Below are 16,745 nucleotides of genomic sequence, written 5' to 3'. Positions count from 1 at the left end.
ACTCTCCGGCTGACATACCATTAGAGACTGTGCAGACACTGTAACTAGAGCATTAATAAATTCAAAATGTGCCTATTAGGATGACAGCTTTGGAGGTGCAAAGGAATAACAGTTATCACTTGGCAGAGGCTGATCTCGCCCCATCTGCTGAGACTTTGCATATATTTTCAGCTTCCTGAGCAATGATTAGGGCTGTCAGAACCTCTTTAACCTTCTAACTGCTGGTCCCAACTGGCCCTAATTAGAGATTAATGATTTCTAAAGACACAGGCTGTGATGGAAACTGCCTCTGCTGTTTATGTACAAATTAAGCACCAATTACTTTGAGCATCGGTGCCACTATTGACGTGCGGCTGAAATATCAGATGCGGAAAAGGCCAATCGCGAGACTGCGAATGAAACCTCTTCCGTTTGTTTCACCAGAGGAGATGAGTCACGGTGCCGGCGACATACCTTTGGACGCGTCGAAAGACACACCCAGAGCCGCTCGTGATTTCCTCCCGGCCGAGAACCCGGATTCCCGAGAAAACGACCGTATCTCACGAGGCCCTTTTCCAACGGTCACAAAAGTCATTAAATCAAGCTATGCGCAACTATTTGATCTCGTTCTCAGATTGCCGTCCAAAGGCGCTCTCCAACAATCAACCAAGGTGCTTCTTTCATCTCCATACACTCTCTGGGTGCTCTCCACTCATCAGGAGCGAGTAAACAGCGCTAGTGTTGAAAATCACGGCAAAAGATGTGATTAATCTTTCATCAAAATCTCTCTTTTATTCCGCTTTATGATATGCAATGTCTGTCATTCCTTCAATGAGGGAATGTGGAATATCTATAAAATATTTAGAGTGCATTTGCTTCCTTTTTGTGCGTGTTGGGGCTGAAATGTTGGCTGAGCCGTTCGCTCGACTCTTTGAGGCCATCTGGAGAGCCGGCTCACGTGGGAGAAATCCAGCGAGGCTCTCTCTTGCGAGCCGCCCAGCCTGCCCAGATGATGGTAACCCCAGAGATTCGGTGTCGCACTGCATTGTGGGATCAGACAGCTCGCGGGGACGCCGAGAGAAACAAAGAGCCCCCAGCTCTTGCCAGATCAATCCGAGGACATCAAAGAGGCTGACAACTACACAGCGTCTATCAAAAGTGCAGCACTCCGCCTGGCTCGCAGGTCCGCTTTTTTTCGGGCGGCCCTAGTTTAGCGTTTCAACTCGAGCCTCACCCCTGCGAGGATACGTCGTGTGATTTCGCGCATCTGTATTGGTGTGTGTGCGTGCGTACGCAGATGCGGGTGTGAAACCGTGTTGATGTATAATAACTTCATTACGTGGATTCCTGGGGTCGCTGGGAGATTTGACATGACTGGCTTGGGTTAAAGCTGTATGACAGCTGGGCCGGTGGATCAGACCACTACTTCCTGTTGTGTGATCATTATGGACAATTTTGCACAGTGTGATTGTGGCTACATCACTCTCTGTGGACTCTTTTTTAGGTCATGATGCATTGACCCTCATGTTCTGTTTGGAGACCCCAAGACCCTTTTAATGTCTCGCAAAACATACTTAATGTTTATGAGGGCGAATTATAAACCCGATCTCAACTTTATTACTTAAAATCAAAACAATAATAAAATGGTTTGTATCAAAATACAATTAATAAACAATAAATATTTTTATTAAATAAGTAAAATATTATTGTATTTATTTTAAATTAGTAATTTTGATTTTTTTTTTTTTTTTTAATAATTTTGTTTTTAATTTCTTTCATTTTTTTTCAAGGGTCACTGATCTCAAACAGAAACAGTGAGGTTAGAAAAAATATCAGTCGTATTTCTGAAAAATGCTAGCTTATTTTGTGGCTATGGTCAATTAAGTCAGAGAAACTTATTAAAAAAGATTTGAAAGTAAATAAGAGGTTAATTCTAACATTATTTAACTGGTTTCATAGTGTGTGTAAATCAAATTTGCTCAGCTTTATAGAAAAAAAAAAGATTGTTTCTGGTTCAGAAGCTACGACATTCAGTCTTAAGTAATTTAATATCCTGTTGACAACACAATTAAAAATAAAAGCCTGTTTGCAGTCACTGAAATGGTCCTGACAGAACAGACCATGTGGATGCTTTGGAAGGCAGCAAGATCAGAATAAGACCGATCTACTCTCTTCTCTTCATGCTGATCTCCTCTTGTCAGGAAGTGTTGGCCCGAACCTCCTTAACTTGGCATGGCCTGGAAAGTCTCATAAACACACACTCCCACACACACAAGACAAAGAGGTCTGATGGCCTGCCAGCACTCGGGCACTTTTGTCATGTGTGCTCATGTGTGACGGGGTGAGATCACCCAAACCACATGCACCTGAGTCCCTTTTCTCCACTATTTATTCACACTAATCTCTTCGTTTTGGAGGAGAGAGAGAGAGCATCAGTCAGTGTAAAAATGTGGCTTTGGAATGACTGCAACAGTTTGCATGGCTTTATTGAGTTAAATTTATTTAAGTAAAATGTTAAGCTGCCATGAATTCAAATCTGCCATCTTTGTAACAATTAATTGATATTGAGTAACTGTAAACTGTTTGGAAAAGTATTTTCATCCATATATTGAAAGTGCGTACTTCCATACTTGGCTGAAACATTCTAACACATGTTTTCTTTCATGTTCCATAGAATAAAGTAAATCCTACATGTTGGGAACGACGTGAAGGTGAGTGATTCTTATTATTATTTTTAAATGTTTTATAGAAACTCTAAATTCTAAAGTGCGAAACATCATCCCTGCTCTAAATTTCATTCAAAAAGAATGATATTCAAAATTACATGTTTAACACACTTTGTTAAAGACTGTGAGATGAAATCAAGCAATAAATAAAAATCCACATCAGCTCGTTTTTAAAGGGGTACTTCACTGCTGGCAAAAATGGGCTTTCGATAAAACTTGGCTGCCTATACAGTAAAACGGTGAAAAAAAAATGATATTGGTGCTACCTAATCAGAGAAAAGGCTGTTGTCCTCCCTTATGCAAATAGGAAAACTTCAACACCCATAATGCACAAGGCCACTCCACCAGTCTGCTGTGGATGAAATAAAATTCTACCTTGCTTTAGTAGGAAGGCAAAGGTTGTCATAATGGTGTCGACTTGTATTATTCCCAGGTGCAAAAATTCAAAGAGTAAACATTTAGCGTTAGTGAGCTACTTTCAGTTTCCAGTGAACGATCTTGCATGTTGTAGTCAGTGGTTAAAGGCTGTGAAGAATCGTAAATACAGAGAGAACGTCGCAATGGAAAATATGAATTTGTGCTCATTTATGCTAGTCAGAGGGGAAAAACTGCCGTTTCAACCCGATCTCACGGGAATGCGTACGAATTTTACGCTAATAATTCGCTAATAATACGCTTATACGCTAATAATTATACGCTAATAATTACGTGAGATCGGGAATTCGTACGAATTTTTGGCTAATTCGTAACAATTCGTACGACCTCACTCATATGAATTAGTACGATTTTGCTGAATCTTACATATTTTACGAATTAGCCAATTCGTATAAATTCATACGAATAACCTACCCCTCACCCCGCCCCTAAACATTACCGTCACGTGGGTTTAGACAAATCGTACAAATTCGTGCGAGTGAGGTCGTATGAATTAGTACGATTTTGCTGAATCGTACATATTTTACGAATTAGCCAATTCGTATAAATTCATACGAATAACCTACCCCTCACCCCGCCCCTAAACATTACTGTCACGTGGGTTTAGACAAATCGTACAAATTCGTGCGAGTGAGGTCGTATGAATTAGTACGAATTAGCCACTTTTGAATCGCTCGTCGAAATGGTCGTGAGATAGCGTAGGCCGTTCTGTCAGTTCTGCCCAAGAATCAAGAAAACACAGTCGTGTAAGAAAGCTGTTGCCATAATGTTAAATTTTTACTATAATGCTGTTTGAAGAGTTGACATTAAACCTAGTACTCTTACAATTACTGTTCTGTTAATAACCCTCTGTCGATCCGACAGTCAGTGTTGTAGTCGAGACCACCTCACTCGAGTCCGAGTCGACACCGAGACCAGAGAGAGTCGAGTCCGAGTCAAGACCGAGTCCATAGAGAGTCGAGTCCGAGTCGAGTCCGAGACCAGAGACGGTCGAGTCCGAGTCGAGACGGAGACCAGTGAGGGTTGATTACCTAATTTACTTTTATTTACTTAGAGAAATGCTTTTTTTTTTTTTTTTACTGAATTTACTTTTTACTGAATTTACAGTTTAGGGTAAAAAGGCCACATAGTAGGTGGTGTTAAAAGTAATTTATTACAATTTGTCATGCGCAGTTGCGCACTAGAAAATCACCAATCACTGGGCGTGTCAATCAATTTAAAGAAATATTTTATTAACATACATTAATAATCATGAAAAATATTTTGAATTGAACTCGAGTGGACTCGGGAATAATTCCGAGTCCTAAAAAAAAAATGCTCGAGTACGAGTCAATTCCGAGTCCAAATGAACACGAGTCCATGACAAGACCAAGACCATTAAAATATGGTCTCGAGACCGAGTCCGAGACGAGTCCGAGTCTCGAGTACTACAACACTGCCGACAGTCCGTGGGCGGGGATACTAAAATGCGGAACTATAATCTGTAGTTGTCATGAAAGCCATGGAGCTGTCAAAAGTCCTCCGTATGACATGTTTTGCTGGCAAATAAACATGAATTTCTCGGTCCAGGTAACACAGAGAATGAGTAAACATGGTTAATTTACATATGATAACATTACAAAGCAGGTTGAAAATCGGCAGTTACACTTTAAACTACAGTCTCTTGTCACAGAAAACTGGATAAGCACTTTAATAGAGGTTATTTTTTTTTTCTCTCCCAAAGACCCTCAAGTGCAGAATATTTTGAGATTCACCCCATGAAGAATAAAACACTAACTTAATTGCAGTCAACAAGTCCTGAGTGGCCTTGGCAAGAGCACAGTGCGCTCACTCCTCTTTGAATTATTATTCCTTACGTCTTTGTTGCAAGGTAAATGTGAAATGTTTTTTGCTCATAGTGGGGAAAAGTGACCTTCATAATCTAAGGCCATTTATGGTAATTAGATTATGTTTTCAGGCAGGATTCATATGTATGCATAAAGCAATGGAGGATTGAACAATGATGGTAAAGTACTGCACATAAGGAGCAGACCCTTAACAGACTTCTCTAAATTAAGACTAAAAGCACAAGTGCCCCTCTCCACGTCTTTGTAATAAGACTTTTTAAAAGCAGCTCAAACTGTGTTTTTTTTTTTCTTTTTGTCTCTAATGGATTTTTTTATTTCTCTCAAACATGCATAATAATTAAGTTCTTCCTTATTAATTATAGATGCCGCTTTCTTTCATGTGATTTTTCCATCTGAGCTCAAAGCCTGTCCATAACAGCAATGCTTTGTGTCAATGACATGCAAGGTTTTCCTGTTATTTGCACAAAGCTGCTGTGCCTGTGTCTTCCATAAGCTTAACTTAAAGTATGGTTTCTGATAAAGTTGGGGTTTAAAACCTGGGGTCAGCCAGCAATTAACATCATTGTTTCTATATATTTTGGTCCATTTTGTTAGTCTCTTTCAGAAAAGGCATTATTGAAGATGAACTTCTCAGAAACGTTATATGTGGGGTATTTATTTATTTTTTTCTGCCAGTGACTCACATTCACTGCAGAGCATTTCCTCAGGTCTGGGTTCATCTGTAGACCATTGCTAATGGCTGCTGACAGGTCAAGGTTGGGTCAGAGGGCAATGTTTGTTGGATTTACTTTTGCCGCACACTCTTCATGCTTTGCTTTGCGGTGTTACTAAATAACAGGTGGAAAATGCAAGCATGTTATTCTACAGCATAAGTACGTGTAATTACATTATATTACATTTTACAATACTCATCATCAGACTACAGTTACCTTTTATTGATTTCATGATTACATATTAATGCAGTGTGATCCAGGCAGACAAAATGAATAAATAAATAAAGACAACAAAAATTCTAATTAAAGTAATGAAAGTTGCAATAGTAAGTCGATTTATTTCTCCATAACTCCGATGCGCGACTATCGACGAAGTATTTTTTTCTCATATAGATGTTTAAAGAAGAAAAGAAGATGTGCTAGGAAGTGAATGCAGAATGCAAGAAGTCTCATTTGTAATGTTACTTTATAGGCTAGATTGCATGATGGGGATTTACCTAGCAAAAAGCATCATTTATTTGAACTAATAATTAGGATTTTTATGTGTTTCATGTGAATGTCTAGATGGTAACGGTGAAATATTAAGGTGTGGGACAAACTTGTTGATGGACTAATGTGGTTTTGACACCTCTTAACAAGTCATCACTCATATAAACTGCAAAAATGCATGGTAAAACATAAAAAGAAGGAACCTGTTGTCAGATGCAGGCTTAAGGTAAAATGTGGGATATATGGAGAATAAGCATTCAAACTCAAGAATATACTGTATATGCTGATTCAAAGGTTAATGATCAACTGATATTTTAGGTAGCCTATATAAATGAATATGATCCAGGATACATAGTTAAAAAGATGGAATAAAAAATTTGTTTTCTGTTACACCAATTATTATTTACAAAATGCAAGTTTTGATTCAAAATCCACTGCCTAATTTAACCATGTATTACAGTCTTTCAGAGGCTTTTGACTTTCAAACATATTAAAATGCACAAATTAATTCCTATGCATGTAATTCAGAAATTCCTTTTTTTTTTTTTTTTTTTTTTGTCAGGCAAACCTCTTCATGTACTTTGCACTCTTGTATTTTTATACCAATATGGTAAAATCCTATTCAAATCAATATGATTATATTACCTGAAATGTGTAATGTAATAGATTGTTACACATTTTTAGTTAGATTATGTTTGATAAACAAATAAACACTGTGGTTAAATCATGTTTCTTCCAACCTTTCCTCTCCCAGAGGAACTTTGAAACAATAATTCATCCCTTTATTTCATCTTGCTTAGATTACTGTAATTCAATCTACTGTGGAATTAACCACTCATCTATAGAGCGTTAACAAATGCTTCAGATTGCTGCAGCCAAGCTGTTGACAGGCAGACGTACATTTGAACATAACATCCTTGCACTGGCTGTCGATTAAATTGAGAATACATTTTAAAATTAAAATTTGTTTTTAAATCACTAAATAGCCTTATAGCTCCATGATATCTTTCTGATGCATGTCCTCACAATCCATCGAGATCGGTCAGGAAGGTGTCATCTCTTTCCGTTTTCAAATCAAAGCGAGTGTGTGTGTATTCATAAGTATATTGAAATAATAATCCACATAACCTGAAAAAAACTAAATGTTGACCAGCGTCTCTATCTACATGTCGTACAGACTTTAGCCTTCACTGGCAGTCCTGTATGTGAGAATCCTTGGCACAGAAGGCCATCCCAGATCCTTACTCAAGAAGCAGATGCTAACTTACTCCTAACATATGCCCAGGAGTAAGAGGAGCCACTGCAGAGGATATTAAAGCCATGACCCTCGTACCCAGCCACGGCGGAAGATTTAGAGTAGAAAAAGCCTTTTACTTTCTAATGAACGCCAAGCTCCTTCTCAGAGAAACAAGAACAGATGGCCATGAGACAGATTCCGAGAGAGACGGAGATAAGGATTTCAGCAATGTTTGTATCTAAGCAGGCTTAAGGTCTGACGATAGTGTTTACCGTATTCACAGTATATTCACGCATGCAATCTCTCAGGCATTTATACACTGCTCTTGGGTCATTCTGTTGTTTTCTATAACTTGCAACAAGATTTGGAGAGTAGCATGACAGTAGCGAGCTACAGGTATTAATGCAGAGTGTCAAAGCTTCTTTGCCATTGCAGCTTTACAGTGAAGTGAACGGACGTCAAAATCATTTGGAATCCAGTTCAATTTAGAGTATCATTTAGTTAATATTTATTTCAAAAATGTTCCAGAACAATAGGATTTCTAGTCAAATCCTGCTGTTCAACCTAAAGTTTTTTGCTATATTGTGTTTTTTAATTGGAAAAAAGGGCTGTTAACTTAATTGAATCCCTCAATTTATATATATATATATGCAGAGATGGGCAGTATTAATATTAATTACATGTATTGTACTAATTACATGTAAATGAAATGCGTATTTAATTACTTTGGGTATTTTGTAATTTGTATTTTCCTTAACAAAAATAAATGAAATGTAATTTGTAATTAAATACTTTGAGAGACTGTAATTTAAATACTTAAAATACCTATTTAAGTATATCATTTTATTTAGTATATATTAACTTTCCTCACAAATAATAGGACCATGACATATAAAATACGAATAGGACTACCAAATTGCCTATCAAAGTTTAAGAAAATCACGTGGCGAGATTTTTTCAGAGTTTCTCAGAAGTGGAAGGCGTCACAGTTGGGTAAACCTCTATTGCAGTGAATGAGGAATTACATTAAATATATTTTTGTGTGTTCCCATTTGCTCAAATAACAAAGGAAAAACTCCACAACAGTGTTTTCATAACTAAAAAAAAAAAAAAAAAAAAAATAGAGAGAGATTGATAATGGCAGTCGGAAGAGAGAAATATATCAACTTTGTCATGGCCACAGTATTTGAAACAACCTCACAGCAGCGTTATCTAGTGTTTTGTAATATAATACAAGTATAGTATTATAGGCATAATGATCTTTTATTATGACAGTAACATGTACGTTAAAAGCGCATCTTCTGCACTAAACACTGACATTCTATTCTCTTATGTGTATCTAACTCCACAGTTACCTGTGCACTTCAAAAGAAAATACTTTGTACTTTTGTATTTTTAAATTACAAATTTCTTTTAACACTTTATTTAAATACATTTGATGAGTAAGTATTTGTAATTTGTAATTAAATACTTGTTTGATGTAATATTACTTGTCTTTTATATATTATACATATAAAAAATGATATATAAATATTTTTCCTTAAAATTAGTGAAAGTAACTGCAACACCAGTGAGAAGGCCTACATAAGGTTGTCCTGGGAGACTGTCCTGGGAAAGTTTCACAAGCGACAGGCCTAGTTCCTGAAGCACCCACTGTGTTTAAGGGGCTTTTTCATTGTTTTACTGAATTATCTATAAATTGAATAATGCTTTAATCTGGGGATGCGATGAAAGGGATTTTGCCACAACATACAACCATGATAAAGTTCACATTAAGAGGAGAGGGAGGGGGAAGATTACTTGTCTCATAAGGGGTGGCCCTGTGCAATGTAGGCTACATTTTAACATCATAGTTCTTGGGCAGTCATGCAAGAAATCAACAGCTTATGAAAAAAAAGCATAGAAGTTGCAAATTGTGACAGATGTCTCTAAGATTGGGACCCCCCCACACATGGGACCCTAACCCTAATCCTTGACCTTTTTAACACAAATCATACCACGATGAAGGAAATCTATAAAGTGCACATTTACTTCTACTTCCCTGGATTATCTGCTCATAGCCTCAAACTTCTTGATATAGGTTTTGCACATTGGTTTACAAAATAAAATTGGTTTGTTGGTGACTTAAAATCAGGCAGTTTACTTAAGTGCTAATTCAGCTCTCACAAAGTCTATTATTAAAGTATGCAAAGCATTTAATTAACCTTTACTGTAATTATACCATGTCTTAAGGACTTAGCTGTTTTAAATTGTATCTTGATGAGGGCAGTGCTTTAAGACAATGCTCTATTTATAAAATGTAAATAAGGCTTGGAGATTATGGATAACGTTTTTTAATTAGACTGATCTGCTATAACAGAATAAATAAACAAATACTGTTTTCTGAAGATGAGCTTGGAATAAGTGAACCGCTTTACTTGTGCTTGTGACATTTTTAGTATTTTAATACTTTAGTTACAGCTCTAATGCTGAGCAGTGCTGTAAAAATGATCATAAATACACACCTGTTACCCATAATATATTAATGCATTGAGTTTATAAGCAACTGCACACGGCCAACCATTACAATAATACTAATAATAGATATATATATAAAAGTAAAATTAAAAAATAAAATTATTAATAAAAAGTAAAAATAATTATTATTTTTACTATATTAGTCATTAATTGCATATATTAATAGTATTTATTATAATTAGTCTAGATCGATAGTTGTAATAAAATGTTTATTAATAATATTTTTCATATTTAATACTATTTTCTAATTAAAATAATTGTTATTGATTTGTTTATTACTATATATATGTGTATATATATATATACTCTTTTATCACCATTTCCCATTTTAAAATCACTGTAATGCAAGCCCTTTTATTTCTTTATTGATATTAAAATATGTTTAAAAAAAATCATGTTCTGCGTTTTTGCACCTCACTGTTTCGTTGCCCTCAGCGTTCCACTATATTAATTTCTCTTAATGTATAGGATATTAAATCAACTGCCATACCACATTTCGAACGCGTCTGAAAATATTTCCGTGCTCTTGTTTCCTGTAGGCCCGTCTCCTATTAACCATAATGATGTGGGATTATGGAATTAAGGCTCCATGTTGCACACACTCCCCCCCAGTCCTTCAGTAAATACTGTAAGCCCATTCCTGCTCCACAAAAAAAAAAAAAAAAAAAAAAAAGTGAAAGCTCACCGTCTGCTCTTAAGCTGCACACACAGAAGGGCCGTGATCCAATCCAGAGCAAGGGGAGAGTAGGAGAGAAGAAAGAGGTCTGACCATTTTTAATCCTTGTCCTTTTCATTTCTCCTACCCGTGGGATTGGAGTGATTTTATTTAAACTGTCAGCTTGAGCCAAGGGATTGAAAATCAGGATTTGAGTGATTATCGTTTTATGAAAAAAAAAAACAAAAAAAAACATTATGCATGTATATTGTGAGTCACTGGTGTGTACAGACATCCTGGTATAAGTATGGGAAATGGGATATCTCTATTGTCCAGGAGAAAGTCCATTCCAAGGGTCTATGACCATATATTACCCACTTGACCCTTAAACTGTATTTATAATGTACTTTCATAAAGCAAAATGAGGAATGAGGATAACATAGCACTTTCAGTCAGTCTGCTGTGAGAGATTAGTCTGATGGAAGTGTTTACTGCCTTCGAAACACAACAGCGTCTACAACTACAACTTTCATTGTTCCGACAAATCTTTTCAATACGTTTGTGTGTTGCTTTTACAAACCATATTTCTCCTTTAGACAATAGATACGATGCAAAAGAGGAAGCAATCCAGCTAATTCTCAGAAATGGTCACCGGTCTCTTCCTCCCACTGCGGACTCTTGCTGGATGACTGAATCTCCTCAGTTATTCCATCTATTTTAACAAGAATGGGTTTAAAGGTGAAGAATCAAGTATTTGTTTTAATGAGTTATAGCCATGACTAATGGTTGGGAAAGATACTCTAAACCACTCCAACCGTTCAATCTCACATGAAACAAGGCAACTGTTTGAAACAAAAAGGACACCTGCTAAGTGTAGTTCACATACATTAAGTGGACCATTGTGGAGGCTTTTTGGGCCTTTTAAAAATAATTGACACTTTTTGGCACAATCCATTTACTTTGCTGAGGAGCAACATTTTGGCTCAGCTCAAGAGATCCTTTGCATCCTTGACACAGATTTTCATAAAAATATTATTACGTTAAACATCGTCTTTACGTTTGGTTGAAAAATATATGCTGCGTGAATAATGCACTAGGAATGCATTTTGGACAAAATCAAGCATCACACTTTAAAATGTTTGACATACATTTAATTTATTGATTTAAATAATATTCCTAATACTAATTATAATATAACAGATCTTAAATTCATCTTGTCATGCACATTTAATCACAGAACAGAAAGATTTTTTTTTTCTGAAAGAAGCAACAAATCGCATGCAATATGAGACTTGAAAATACATTATGTAAGGCATGTTTGTTGTTTCATTTAAATGCATTATGTGAGGCATATGCACCGAGGCTCCCCGGTGTCATTTAATGATTCTGATGTGACAGATGTTTACTTATTATATCAAAACATCATGACTATTAAAACTAGCTTGTGCTTAACCACACAAATATGCATGGTGAAATTTGTTGTCAGGCTCGGGAGGTCATCCAAATATTGCAATATATAATGAAATGTTTTCAGTTCCGAAAGGTTCAAATGAACCGAGTAAGGCCTAGGCGCAAAGAAAAAAGAAAGATTACCGTGTTCTTTTATAGTTAAATTCTTCATTCTTTTATTTTCTCATGACATAACATTTTATGGCCCGTTGACGATAATAGGAAGACACACGGTTCTTCCTCTGTTTACACACCAACACTTCCCCATAATAGGATGAACAAAAAGGTTATCACTACACAATCTATCAGTTCTTTTCTTAAGCCACCACTCGAAATTACCTCATCATCCAAAATAAACTGTGTGTCATCCCCATTATACATGACTGACTGAATCCAAAGAAGCTAGTGTCTGTTTGAGTAAGCCAGCCCATTATGCCACACATACATAATCCCCTTTAACATCCTTCCTGTCCTCTGTTCGTTCTACTTGCATCCTCTCCACAGAATCTTAAAACAAAGTATGCCACAAAAAAACGGGCTCTCCTTAATCAAACAGCGATCGATTCTTTGGTGCGTTTCAGCTGACATCCTCACAGAGGCCAAACCGATGAAGTGGGTCAAGATATCGGGCACGTCTGTGTCTTTGTGAGCTGAAAGGGAACGCTGATGCCAAGTCATTTGGAGTGGGGTGATTGTGGCAGATGGGCCAATGCTCCAAACTGATTCCTCTTCTCTCTGTTCTATTTTATGAGATATGATCACCAGGGATTATGGCTTGTCACAACTTCATACATAAGTGACTGTCCTCAACCCATAGTTAAGGATCAAGGGAAAATCTCCTCTTTGGGGACAATGTGAAATCATTCTCGCTCTCTGGAAAGTTTGATCTACTCGGAACTAAAGAATGTCTTTTTATATTATTTCTCAAGTTAGTTGTGTCCTACAGCTGGGGACACTTTTCCTCTTGCATTTCATTTTTTACCAATTAGCTGCTGTGAAAGTATGCTGTGAGCTTTGTTTTTAAAAAGACTGGATGCTTTCATTAATTATTCTGTTTGTACTTATTACAAAGACATAAAAAAACCCAACACAATCTCATCCTTTGGCGTCATAAAGGTGACGCCATATGACATTTCGTCGAAATACTACGCACATGGCACCCTTTAGCGTCAATATAACATGCACTGTTATGGGTAGGTTTAGGTCTGGGGTAGGGTCTGCGTCTTATATTGACGGTAATGGATGCCAGTCACCTATATGACGCCTTAGGACGCCATGTACGTAGTATTTTGATGAAATGTCATATGGCGTCACCTATATGACACCAAAGGATGAGAACAGGCTCAAAAAACAAGATCATTTTGAAAATAAATGACATAAATAGCCTACAATCATATTAGCCTTAATAGGTCTATTAAATCACAATTCAGTAACACTTTAGAACACTGTTCCATAATTAATAAATAACTGAACAAATAAGTAACACAATATTAACAGCTAACAGGAAACTCTGATTAACACATTAGTAAGTAATAGCACTCATAGAATGCAGTAGATCACAATTAGCTAATCAATACTGTTCCCCCCAAAGAACTAAGGGGAACAGTATTGATTATTACAGGTTCATTATTAATGTGAATTATGCATAATGTATAATTAATTCTGAAGTGAAGATCATGGTATTCCACTAGTAATCACTTAAGTGTCGCTACATCCTTCTAAGGGAATTGCTAATGATCCAATAATCTCCTAATTACTGCTTATCAATAGTTAGTTAGGTACTTGTTAAATTAGGATTAAGGGATGTAGAATATGGTCATTCTGAAAAAGGCATTAATATGAGCTTTATATGAGCAGCCGATATCTTAGTAATATGCATTCTAATGAGCAACTAGTTGAGAGAATTGGACCGTAAACTAAAGTATGACCTTAATTTCTTCTGATGGATTTGGTAACACTGGAGTCATTACCATGATCTTCGCTTTAGAATACTGATATAAATATATAGTAATTCCTTTACAAGGATGTTGTAACACTTGAGTCATTAATATCCAAAACCTTACAAAAACCTTAAAAAGCTACTAGTTTTCTCATTAGTTATCATGCTGAAGGATTTGATAATGCTTGAGTCATTAGTGGGTCACCATAATCTTGCCACAGTGAAATATTATGTTCAATAAGTTATGCCGACATGTTTTACATTACATTAATTTTAACTTTTTTTTCCGAGTTATACAAGATTAAAAAAAAAATTCTATTAAAAGTTAATTAAACCTAATTTAAGTTGAAATTACTTAACTATTGTACTTAAAAAAAGAAGACAGTGACATTTTTACAGCGTACTTTAGAATTAATTATATTTATTATACACGCTGACGTGTTTACTGGTCAATCATATGAGATCACAGCAATAGCAAACCACAATGATCCAACGAATGACGTATCAATTCCGGATGGACAAAACCTTCATATTTTTCTTGTTTAAGACATTTATAACTCATAACAGGGAAGAAAATACTATCGCACCTTTCATTTTTATGTCAATTTGGCAAACACAAACCTCATTTGGTTGCACTATTTTTTAAATAAATATATTTATAAAAACCTTAGCCTTGATACCTTATAATAAAAGATATCAAACACTTTGATTAAAGTGTTCTGGTTCATGAAACTTTATAAAGTTAAACACCGCTCGCAGTGACTTTTGACTTTCAACCATCAAAAAACTTGAGTAGAATTGCAATGCCTCTTTACGCACAGAATAAGGCATCAGAGCATACTGTAGTAATTAGGGAGTCTTCACACATTTTCTGTTCCAAAAACACAAGACTTGCCTGCAGGGACTATTTTTCAGGCCAAAATTGGTCCCCAGGTACCAATGCTGCACCAGACAAAGCACTGCAAAATTAGACATTGAGAGGCCCATCTATCTGTTAAATGACCACTTCCCCTATTTAGCCCTTCAGACAGGAAGTAGTCACTAAGAGAGAGAAAAAAAAGCTCTTCCTCAAAATGGCTTAAGTGGACAGACCCGTTTGAAGACTTAGACACGTGCTCATGCGCTCAGACGAACGGAAGTGACCTCTACTGGCTCTGACACACAATATGCAGGATGTTATGATTTACTTAACGCTTCACGGTGGTGTACGGACAAGGTGCGCACTGCCCTCCACTCATGTGCTGCAATGATTTATAGCAAAAAATGACCACTCTTTCCCTTTAGGAAGTCTTTGAGAGCTTTAACGAAGGATGCAGCTTTATGGCTTGGGGGTCTCCGTTTATACCTGAGCAAAATTCATGTCTGCAAGTCCATAAATCAGGTGTACGGAAATGGAGGGGGAAGGAAATGTATTAAGATCAAGTAGTTGCGCTTCAGATAAAAGGATAAAAGGCTAATAGTCAAACGATAAGTAATGAGCAATTGAAAGCATGTCAAAAATACATATATTTTCTGAAAATTTGCTGCAACAATGCGGCTCCTCGCACAGAATAAGACATGAAAGAGAGGAGGACACGGGTACATGCACCTGTTGTTTGTTTTTCTCCAGAAGGAGCAGGTTGAGAAAGTCGATTGGCTCCTTGGAGAGGCTGAGCTCATGGATAATGCATTACTCTCAGATGATGCGTGTCATATGGTCAAACATTGGTAATGAGCAGAACAACACATCACCTTAACATAAGGAACAACACATGCTTAATTTCTCCCCCTCTCGCTCTTCATCATCCATTATCACCTCTCACTGGAAGACTCAGATTTACCAACTGTGCCTGTCTTAGGCCCCGTCCACACTACTGCATTTTCGTTTAAAAACGAAGACCTTTTGCTACGTTTGCACCTCCCGTCCAGACTAAAACGGAAAGAAGTTTAGAAACGCTGCAGCTCCGTTTTGCATCTCCGGAGGGCGGCGTTTTAGTGAAGACTGAACTTAAGAACTTTAGAAACGATGACGCAGACGCTCACGATCGGCTCTATGATTGGGTGTTATCAGTCATGACGTGTCCTTCCCTGATTCGTCAGCCACTGTTTACACCGGCATGCGCATGCCCAGTGTTGGTGAATAGTCGCATGATCCGCGTTTCAGTCATTTTAATAGGCTTGTTTGAGATGTGCCTTGCCTCTCCTGAAATGTATGCGAGGCGGCTGCAGTGAGAGGAGGAGTAAAAAAAGCGCAGGCTAGCCGGACATATCTCGCTTCTCACAGTGGATCATACACCTGTGAGATCAAAGCCTGATATCGCGGGTTTCACGGAATTCACGCTTGTGCACGGTGTTGCTAATAAAATGGATGTAATTTAAGTTCTGTTGCTTTTATATGAAAATAAATATAATGAACAAGACAACCGAAGTACTTGTTATTTAATTACATTTACGTGTGTTTATCAATCATTTTTTCTTTAATACAGACATGTGTGTTTTATATATTGTTTTAATAAAAATGACATCACATAAAAACCCATATGGCACTGTCAGAGAGTTTATTCACCCATAACATATGTATACACATAAAACATGATCAATGTGAATCAATTCTAATATGCAGATATCGTATTCGTTTTAATTCTCAGTTTTTAAACTATGTTTACTCTTTCTGAAGAGAAACCGCAAAAGTGGCGTTGCGTTATCTCTTTTTATTCTGCGTTTAGACGAGCGTTTTGGGTGGGAAATCCGCGTGCAAATGGTGATGCAAAAGTGTGTGA

The 16,745-nt window shown here is 36.8% G+C and overlaps 1 protein-coding gene across 1 annotated transcript in view; it reads left to right on the top strand.

Moving 5' to 3' along the window:
• Positions 1-2,671: 2,671 nt before the first annotated feature.
• The window catches only part of prox1a (prospero homeobox 1a), a 57,114-nt gene continuing 43,040 nt past the window's right edge, over positions 2,672-16,745 (top strand). The window contains exon 1 of the mRNA XM_089120446.1: positions 2,672-2,690. The gene's annotated coding sequence lies outside the window, so the exon portion shown is untranslated. The remainder of the gene's footprint in view (positions 2,691-16,745) is intronic.

This window comes from Pimephales promelas, chromosome 15, assembly GCF_988280905.1.
Source record: "Pimephales promelas chromosome 15, fPimPro1.hap1.1, whole genome shotgun sequence".
Taxonomy (NCBI): Eukaryota; Metazoa; Chordata; class Actinopteri; order Cypriniformes; family Leuciscidae; genus Pimephales; species Pimephales promelas.
Note: the sequence above shows the minus strand (reverse complement) of the source record. Positions and strands in the feature narration are given on the sequence as shown.